Here is a 10,438-nt window from a genome sequence, read left to right as displayed (position 1 = left end):
ACTCTACTATTGACGTTATCCCAATCGGAAGTCTGAAGACTTCTTAGACGCAGTACAGGACAGGAATGTGGTGGATGATTTAGCAGGTGGTGGTGGTGGTGGTAGTGATCTAACAGCAGGTGGTGGTGAACTAGCAGCAAGTGGTAGTGGATGATCTAGCGGGAGGTGGTGGTGGATGATCTAACGGGAGGTGGTGGTGGATGATCTAGCGGGAGGTGGTGGTGGTGGATGATGATCTAACGGGAGGTGGTGGTGGATGATCTAATGGGAGGTGGTGGTGGATGATCTAACGGGTGGCGGTGGTGGATGATCTAACGGGAGGTGGTGGTGTGATGATCTAACTGGAGGTCGTGGATGATCTAGCGGAGGTGGTGGTGGATGATCCAACAGAGGTGGTGGTGGATGATCTAACGGGAGGTGGTGGTGGATGATGATTCAGCAGGAGGTGGTGGTGGATGATCTAACGGGAGGTGGTGGTGGATGATCTAACGGGAGGTGGTGGTGGATGATCTAATGGGAGGTCGTGTGGATGATTGTTATGACACACCCTCTTGGACTACTGTGATATAAGTGTGTCATGTCCTGCGCTCACACCGTCTCCTGCCCCCGTTTGTATGAGTCCTGGATTACCGGTCCATGGAGTTTTTCCTTTTGTATGAATAAAATCATCAAAAACTCTAACAACACATGTAAATATAACCATGCGCATATTCATACATACATACATACATACATACATACATACATACATAAATAAACAATGGTTGCCTTTTCTATACAAGGATGGCCGGCCCAAGGGCCCCCTAGGCGTGAATTTGTGTAGAAGCTGTCGTCAACACAACAACCACACCCTAAGTTAACGAGTCGCAAGACCCAGTGAAAAGGAATTGTCCGAGAGGACCGGACAACTCGGCAACTGCACTGGCAAACCATTACCCCGGGAAGACAGAGGCCAATGGCGTAAAGAAACTTGCCCATAGTTTCACCCTGTCTGGGGATCAAACCCGGGTCCACTTGCTACACACACACACACACACACACATACACACACACACACACCCACACACACACATACAAGATTAAAGCTTGTTATGCTGTGTATTTTCTTCATCTTACTCACTCGCGTTACAGTCAGTTCCAGCGGGCCAAACTCTTCTGTCACCTCTGCGTTACCGACCCGTAGCCAGCGTAGTTTTGCTCTCTCTCGTCCTTGTGTAAACCACTCTCCCATCACACAGGAGGAAAAAAGATCTCCAATGTGTTGACGAGCTTTTGAACAATTTGTACCTAACTCTATCCCAAGTAATTTGCATATGACACATAATGTAATTTGGTGTAATATATAGCAGATAGTTAGTTATAGTGAATAAACACTAGGGAGAGGATGTGTGAAGCATCATAGTAAGTATAGTGATAATTATTAGTTTTTTGTCTTTTCTGAATAAGGAACATCGACTTTTTTTATATGCCTCATTTGGTTCTGTCGATAATTAAAGTTAATTATTCTTTTTATAGTTATTTTTATGTGTTCCCTTTCGTCTAAATTCGTAAACATAGGAATAATGTTTTTGGTCTTAGTTTATATATTTTTTGTTCATGTATGATTGTTTTTATTTAAGCTTTGTGTTGTTGTATATAAAGCACATAACGACGTGTGTGTGTGTGTGTGTGTGTGTGCATTTGTAAGTACGTATGTGTGCGTATGTATGTATGATGTATGTCTGGGCCTGAGTCTGTGTGTACATGTATTTGTAAGTACGTATGTGTACGTATGTATGTATGATGTATGTCTGGGCCTGAGTCTGTGTGTATATGTATATGTAAGTACGTATGTGTGCGTATTGTACAGTATGTATGAAGTATGTACCGTATATATAAAATTTTACTGATGATAAACAGCATGTATAAAGCGTATAGTGTTTACAGTCTCCCCAGTTTACCACAACACCATACACCACTATCTACCACAACACCATACACCACTATCTACCACAACACCATACACCACTATCTACCACAACACCATACACCACTATCTACCACAACACCATACACCCACACACTACCCCACAACACCATACACCCCTATCTACCACAACACCATACACCCCACAACACATACCCCACAACACCATACACCCCTATCTACCACAACACCATACACCCACACACTACCCCACAACACCATACACCCCTATCTACCACAACACCATACACCCACACACTACACCACATTGACAAGGATAGTGTGGGCTGACAATACATCAACAATATTAATGGACTATGTGAACCAAAAACATAATTTCATGTAAATATATTTTAGACTCCACCATAACTCAAACTTTAACACACGAATTATAATACAAAGTTGATGGTGTTTCCTGAAGCATACAGAGTATAATCTAGAGTAGCATAGTCTCTAATGTAGTGTGAGGGATTATGATGTGTGGTGCTATGTAGTGTCGTATGGTGTTCTGTTGTGTTGTGCGGTGAAGTGTATGGTGTACTGCTGTGTGGTGTTATATGGTGTACTGCTGTGTAGTGTTATATGGTGTACTGAGGTGTAGTGTTATATGGTGTACTGCTGTGTAGTGTTATATGGTGTACTGCTGTGTAGTGTTATATAGTGTACTGAGGTGTAGTGTTATATGGTGTACTGCTGTGTCGTGTGTCGTGTTATATAGTGTACTGCTGTGTAGTATTGTATGGTGTACTGCTGTGTGGTGCTGTGAGGTGATGTATGGTGTACTGCTGTGAAGCGTTTTATGGTGTACTGGTGTGAAGTATTGTATGGTGTTCTGCTGTGTGGTGCTGTGAGGTGTTGTATAGTGTACTGATGGGTGGTGCTGGTGAAGTGTAGAGGAGGTCGCTGTGGTTGAGAGTAGTACATTGTTATTACGTCCTGCTAATACTACCAGCAAAGAGCTTAAATTAATGATAGCCTATAAGTAATTGTAAACAACAATGGGTACCTTTCATGTTTATGTTTTCGCCAGGAACACATAACAGAGGTTCAATGACAAATATGGTGGTGAACACAACTAAATATTCGATGGTGTTCAAAATACCTGTTGACCCCGGAGTGATTTGAACACCCAACCTTCTGATCTGGAGTCAGATGCGCTACCGTTGCGCCACGAGGCCGACTGGAATATGATGTAATGAAGTTAATTGTGATTGATGAGTAGCAGGAGAGGTTGACAAGTGTGAGGTGTGACGTCAAGCACAACATGCTCCCACAAGTTTGGTGGACCCTCTTGTCCCTCACACTGTTTTTTCGTGTATATTTGTGTCTATACTTTGTGAGTCTCTACACCTCTTATGTAGTTTAATATGTCTTTATGTGTCTGTATGCGTCTAGCAGACATCTCCGACTCTGAAAATGTTAGTCAGAGCCAAGGTAGTGTGTGTGGGGTTAGCGCACCTCGATTCCCACTCTAATCTGCTCGTAGCGCAGGCCTTTACTCCACAATCATCTCATTTCATCATCACCCTAAAAGTCCTGCGGTGATGAAAAGGGTTGGTCGGAGCAGGCCGAGGATGTGGCTGGGAGCATTCAGCCCTGACCTACACGCAGGCGGCACAGGAGTGATGTTCGTCATCGGCCTACGATGGCATACCAAAAATGTCTATTTAAACCCTTGTGTACGGGTTCCCCTCTGAGCTGAATAAAATCGTCCTGCATTAGCGAGCTTCTTATCTGTACAGATAATAGCACAGAAAACTGCAATACACATACCTGAGCACTGGATTCTCCAGGTCGAGTGTAAAACATCCTCAAGGAAAAAATACAAGACATTTTGACTTTAACCGAGACAAGCGGTGATGGGATGACACGACTTAAAACATCTAAAAGAATGAAATCAAGACATTATATTAGATCCTTGGATGAAGATGGAGGAGGAAATCATCTGAGACGAAAATATCCTTTGAGAAGGAGATTGAGTTTGTCGCGTAAAACCGGATTACAGTGTTGATGACGCTATAGGAACGGTTTCATCTGACACTCACAGATTGTTTTGGTATTTTTTTTTCTGACGGTGCCAAGCTTAACAATACACTACTTCTTTGACATCACAAGACTTTCTTAAGATCACAAGACTCCCTAAGATTAAAAACTTTCCAACATCATAAAAGGCTCCTCTAACATCATAGGCTCCTTTAACATCATAAGGCTCCTCAAACATCATAAAGCTCCTATATCCTTAAGGCTCTTCTAACATCATCAGGCCTCTTCTAACATCATAAGGCTCTTCTATTTATCATAAAGGCTCTTCTAGCATCATAAGGCTCCTCCAAACATATAAGAGCTCTTCCCTAACATCCTGTAAAGGCTCTTCCCTAACATCTAAAACCCTCTAACATATAAGGCTTCTCCTAACATCACTTGAGCTCTTCTCTAACATCATAAGGCCCCTCTATCATCATGAGGCTCCTCTAACAACATAAGGCTCCTCTAACATCATAAGGCTTCTCTAACATCATAAGGCTCTTCTAACATCATAAGGCTTCTCTAACATCATAAGGCTCTTCTAACATCATAAGGCTCCTCAAACATCATAAGGCTCCTATAACATCATAAGGCCCTTCTAACATCATAAGGCTCCTTTAACATCATAAGGCTTCTCTAACATCATAAGGCTCTTCTAACATCATAAGGCTCCTCTAACATCATAAGGCTCCTCTATCATCATAAGGCTCCTCTATCATCATAAGGCTCCTCTCTCATCATAAGGCTCCTCTAACATCATAAGGCTCCTCTAACAACATAAGGCTCCTCTATCACTTGCAAGGGGCTCCCTCTTAGCATCAGTGCCCTCTGTAACATCATAAGGCTCATCTAACATCATAAGACTCTTCTATCATCATAAGGCTCCTCTAACATCATAAGGCTCCTCTAACATCATAAAGCTCCTCTAACATCATAAGGCTCTTCTATCATCATAAGGCTCCTCTAACATCATAAGGCTCCTCTGACATCATAAGGTTCCTCTGACATCATAAGGCTCTTCTAACATCGTAAGGCTCCTCTAACATCATAAGGCTCGTTTAGCATCATAAGGCTCCTCTAACATCATAAGGCTCCTCTAACATCATAAGGCTCGTTTAACATCATAAGGCTCGTTTAGCATCATAAGGCTCCTCTAACATCATAAGGCTCCTCTAACATTATAAGGCTCGTTTAACATCATAAGGCTCCTCTAACATCATAAGGCTCCTCTGACATCATAAGGATCCTCTGACATCATAAGGCTCTTCTAACATCATAAGGCTCGTTTAGCATCATAAGGCTCCTCTAATATCATAAGGCTCCTCTAACATCAAAAGGCTCCTCTAACATCAAAAGGCTCGTCTAACATCATAAGGCCTCTCTAACATCATAAGGCCCCTCTAACATCATAAGGCTCCTCTAACATCATATGGCTCATCTAACATCATAAGGCTCGTCTAACATCATAAGGCTATTCTAACTTCATAAGGCTCCTCGGACATCATAAGGCTCATCTAACATCATAAGGCTCCTCTGACATCAAAATGCTCGCCTAACATCATATGGCTCGTCTAACATCATAAGGCTCGTTTAGCATCATAAGGTTCCTCTAACATCATAAGGCTCCTCTGACATCATAAGGCTCGTCTAACATCAAAAGGCTCGTCTAACATCATAAGGCTGCTCTAACATCATAAGGTTCCTCTAACATCAAAAGGCTCGTCTAACATCATAAGGCTCCTCTAACATCATAAGGCTTCTTTACGTCAATAAGATTCCCTTGACATCACAAAGCTGACCCATTAATCTCATCCTTTCTATACAGCAAAAGTTACTCTCGTAGTTAAATATTCCACGTCAAGTTATAACAGAAAATGACATAATTTTCACGTCCTAACTCTCTCAGTACATAAAGCTTACACATTAAGTATGTTAAGTTCGGCACACTGTCTGCGCTGAGGGAGGAAATTACTCTAAATTATTCAAGTCTTTGAACCACACAGAGAGGAAGAGTATTTTAATTTCCCTAAGACGACTTGATGTAAAACTTTCACTTAACAGGACATGAAATAAAATCCCAACTGTTTCTTTTATTTTTTGTTTGTATTTTATGATTTTCTGATAAATTATTTAACTTATTGTATGTTATTATTGTAACTAGTTTATTCAGATACAGTAAAGATTTATATTATGTATAATATGATTATCTTAAAAGAATAATATTATTTTACATCAATGAGAATTTCTAGTAAGGAATTTAAATCTTCTGTCTGTTTCTGATTTTTGTGTCTGTATATTTGTATGTCTACTTTATTTCTATTATTCTATTCACTTGTTTTCCCCTTATTCTGCATCATCACTTATGTTTCAGTGTTTAAAATGTCCTTTAAGTTCTCGTATTAGTTTAATGTTATGGTTTAAATCAGTTCTGAAATTTTTGGGAGTAATATTCAAATGTTTTACCTCATCTACACCATTATTACCAGGTGTGTTAGTCTTATTATCACCGTCTCTTGTCAACGCACCTTGGTGGTTCCTCCTCCTAGGGTCGTGACACCTGCACGTCGTTACTTACCTGATCACCTGTACCAAACACACCTGACAGGGGATATAAAATAGTTACTGTTTACACAACGTCTCTTCCAGGCATTACTCTCTGGGATCATCTTGAGCTGAGTTATATAATTGGTGGTGAAAAAAATATCCGAGGAATTTGTCAATAAACAATACAGGTAAGAAATTCGTGAGTCATTATGACTTGCAAATTGAATCTGACCAAATGTTAGGACTGCAACATTCAATTTGTTATAACTTGATAAACTTCACCACCTAGCTTGTCTTATCCCTTAGATTTCTACAACAATCCTACTATCATGTTTTGTTATGGCAGATTATTTGAATCCAGGAAAAAGTCACAAGAAAAAAGTCACAGAAAAAAGGCACAGACAAAACGTAACCTAACCTACCTTAACCTAACCTAACCCAACCTACATGCAATATATATATATATATATATATATATATATATATATATATATATATATATATATATATATATATATATATATATATATATATATATATATATATATATATATATATATGTAACTGGTCGAAATTACTGGACTTTAAATTCTCACTTGACTTGGGGTTTATTAAAGATTATTAGATGGTAATTGCAGTGGAAGCGCCCCTTTGAGAGAAATCCCGAACCAGCACAAGAACACTTAAATTTACTGAACAAAATGAATTGTCCGTGACCCGTGGAAGGATAGCGTCTGTGACTGGGATGAATGAGACACAATGTAAAATTTACCTTATATTCCCTCCAACACTACAAACACAATCAAATAATGGTACACCAATATGCGCACCTCTTAACCTGAACTTAAAATACTACTCTGGGGAATAAAAGTTATACATGATGTTGAAATTATTAGAACCTCAGGCAATGCCTCATTAGAGGATAATAAGTTTAAAGTATTAAGAAATGTTGCTTGCACATATGAACCAGGCCTTACGGGCTTTCAACAAAATATCAATCACTGAGAAAATGGTATTCAATCAAAATTATATCCAGCACTGAGAAATGCATAAAAATCAGAACTTACACTCCACTCCCTGAATATTATATACTCCAACAGACACTTCAATTTATCTAAACACTACTCTGGGGAAGAAAGGTTATACCTGAGATTGAGATTATAATAAAATATTAAATGCACACAGCATACATTAGTAACTGAAAAAATGTAATAACTACACACAAAAATATTGTCACTATTATTAAGAAGTTACTGATTCCACTAATACCCATGAACCATGCTTCCGAACCTAACACACACACAGATTCCACCTGCACTCCGTAGTCGTTTAAGGCACAACCAACAGGCACCCGTAGTTTAAGGCCCAAATCAGCCTTTCTCCACCTTGGGAAGTGTACCTCTGAACTCCACTGACTCTTGGCCCCAGTGTGCGACCTTGTATCACTCAGCTGGCTTCACTTTACCCCCAGTACCTCCATGAAGCGGAAGGGAGTGAGCCAATCAGACCTTGTACAGTTGAGAGAAGCTTCAGCTTCCCGTTTGCAAAAGGGTTTCACTAAGCTGCTTGAGATATGTGGTATTGTGAGCCGAGGTAGAGGAGAGCTGATGACTCCAACGATCGTCCCGTCGTTAGCTGGGCACCCAGACGGCTAGGTTCACTCAAAGAGATCCTTTGCTACCCGGCTAAACAGTGACAGGCTTACACTGATCGGTCCAACGGCGACAATCACCAATCCTCAATCATCAACGGCAGTCTCAACTGGCAGTCAATCTCTCTCAGTCATCACTCTCGCAGTCAAGTGGGTTCTGACGGAAACCCTGATATTAGCTCACTGTTAGCTCTTGATAACTTTATCACTGCCCTATCTAACCCCTATCTGAGATCGAATGAGACTTACTTGTTATACTGCAATAGGGCAACACAGGTGACTAGGCCACGTGACTATTTCTGTGGACGGACGCGCAGGGACGTCTTGTTGGTCCGATCACAAGGACTGGAGGCAAGATCATTGTGTTCATGTCTTTCATATATACGCTCAACTATCTTTTAGATACCCGTAACATTATTCAGATTGATAAACGATCCATTATTACTTTTAATTTAATAACTGATATTTAGTTTCATAATTCGCCTCCATATTAATTCGGTAAATTACATTTAGTATCGCATAGGCCTAGTTCCAAAGCCTCTCGCTACGTGCGGGGAGCGCAGTCTTCCCTCAGACGACCTTGAACTCAGCATCGCCCAAGGTGAGGCGTTTGAAATTACTCTGAATTTCTGAATATTACATATATATATATATATATATATATATATATATATATATATATATATATATATATATATATATATATATATATATATATATATATATATATATGTAATACTCAGAAATTTCAGAGTAATTTCGAATGCCCCGCCATTGGCAACACTGAGCGTTCAAGGTCATCTGAGGGGAGAGAGCGCTTCCTGCTCACAGCGAGAGATGGTGGAACTAGGCCTATATGATATTAAATGTAATTCACCGAATTAATAATGATGCGATTCATGAAGTAAGGGTCTATTATTGAATTTGAAATTATTATAGATCGTTTAGCAGTCTGAATAATGTTACGGGTGTCCCAAGGAGTTATTAGTTAGGCGGAAAATATGTCACGTAGACCTAAGCTAACGCCTTGAGGAGATGCGACGCTGGCTAGGTCTCAGTCGCGGGAAGCATTCACACAAACAAGACGTCCCTGCGCGTCTGGCACAGAAATAGTCACGTGGCCTAGTCACCTGTGTTGCGCTATTGCCGTATAACAAGTAAGTCTCATGCGATCTCAGACAGGGTTAGATAGGGCAGTGGTAAAGTAAACTAGAGGTAACAGTGAGTTCATTTCAGGGTTTCCGTCAGGACCCACTTGACTGGAGTTGACCGGAGTTGACCGGAGTTTGACTGCGAGAGATTGACTGCCGTTGATGATTGAGGGTGGCGTTTGTCGCCATTGGACTGATCAGAGTAGGCCTGTCACCTTTTAGCCGGGTACCAAAGGATCTCTTGAGGGAATCTAGCCGTCCACCCGGACGGCTCTCAACACGTCGGCTCACAACACCACATGTCCCGAGCCGCTTGGTGAAACCCTCTTGCTAACGGGAAGCTAAAGCTCCTCTCAACTGCACAAGGTCTGATTGGCTCACTCTCTTCCTGCCCATGGACGCACTGGGAGTACACTGAGGCTATCTGAGTATATTAATGGTCACACACTGAGACCGTGAGTCTAGGACTCTAGGAGATACCTAGAGGAACATTTTATCTTCCTTATTACGGGTGTAGTTAAAACCATTCCTCAAACTGATATTATCTTGACGTGTGTAGTTTAATATTTCTTAAATAATTTTGATAGTAGTGTTTTTTTGAATGTTTGTGTCATTAAGTGGAACCAGAATGATACTGTGAATTGATTCTTTTAATGCATCTGATTGTTCTTCATAATTCTGATCTCAAGTATAACCTTGTTCCCCAGAGTAGTGGTTAAGTTAGGTTAGGAAGTGTGCATCTGTTGGGGTGCTATAATTTTGTTGAGTGCCCTTAAGGCCTATTCATTGTAGAGTATTTAATTTCTTATATTTTATTACCATTTCCTCAGTGCCTGGTATTATTTTGTTGAAAGCCCTTAAGGCCTATTCATTGTAGAGTATTTAATTTCTTATTTTTTATTACCATTTCCTCGGTGACCGATATTATTTTGTTGAAAGCCCTTAAGGCCTATTCATTGTAGAGTATTTAATTTCTTATTTTTTATTACCATTCCTCAGTGACTGATATTATTTTGTTGAAAACCCTTAAGGCCTATTCATTGTGGAGTATTTAATTTCTTATTTTTTATTACCATTCCTCAGTGACTGATATTATTTTGT

At 40.2% G+C, this 10,438-nt stretch overlaps 1 non-coding gene across 1 annotated transcript; it reads right to left on the bottom strand.

Annotated features, from left to right (window-relative positions):
- Positions 1-3,072: 3,072 nt before the first annotated feature.
- Trnaw-cca lies at positions 3,073-3,144 on the bottom strand. The gene has a single exon. It is a non-coding gene; the product is annotated as a tRNA-Trp (tRNA).
- Positions 3,145-10,438: the final 7,294 nt, after the last annotated feature.

This window comes from Homarus americanus, unplaced genomic scaffold (assembly GCF_018991925.1).
Source record: "Homarus americanus isolate GMGI-L3 unplaced genomic scaffold, GMGI_Hamer_2.0 scaffold45698, whole genome shotgun sequence".
In the NCBI taxonomy this organism is placed as follows: domain Eukaryota; kingdom Metazoa; phylum Arthropoda; class Malacostraca; order Decapoda; family Nephropidae; genus Homarus; species Homarus americanus.
The sequence above is the reverse complement of the archived record's forward strand: the minus strand, read 5'-3'. Positions and strand labels throughout refer to the sequence as shown.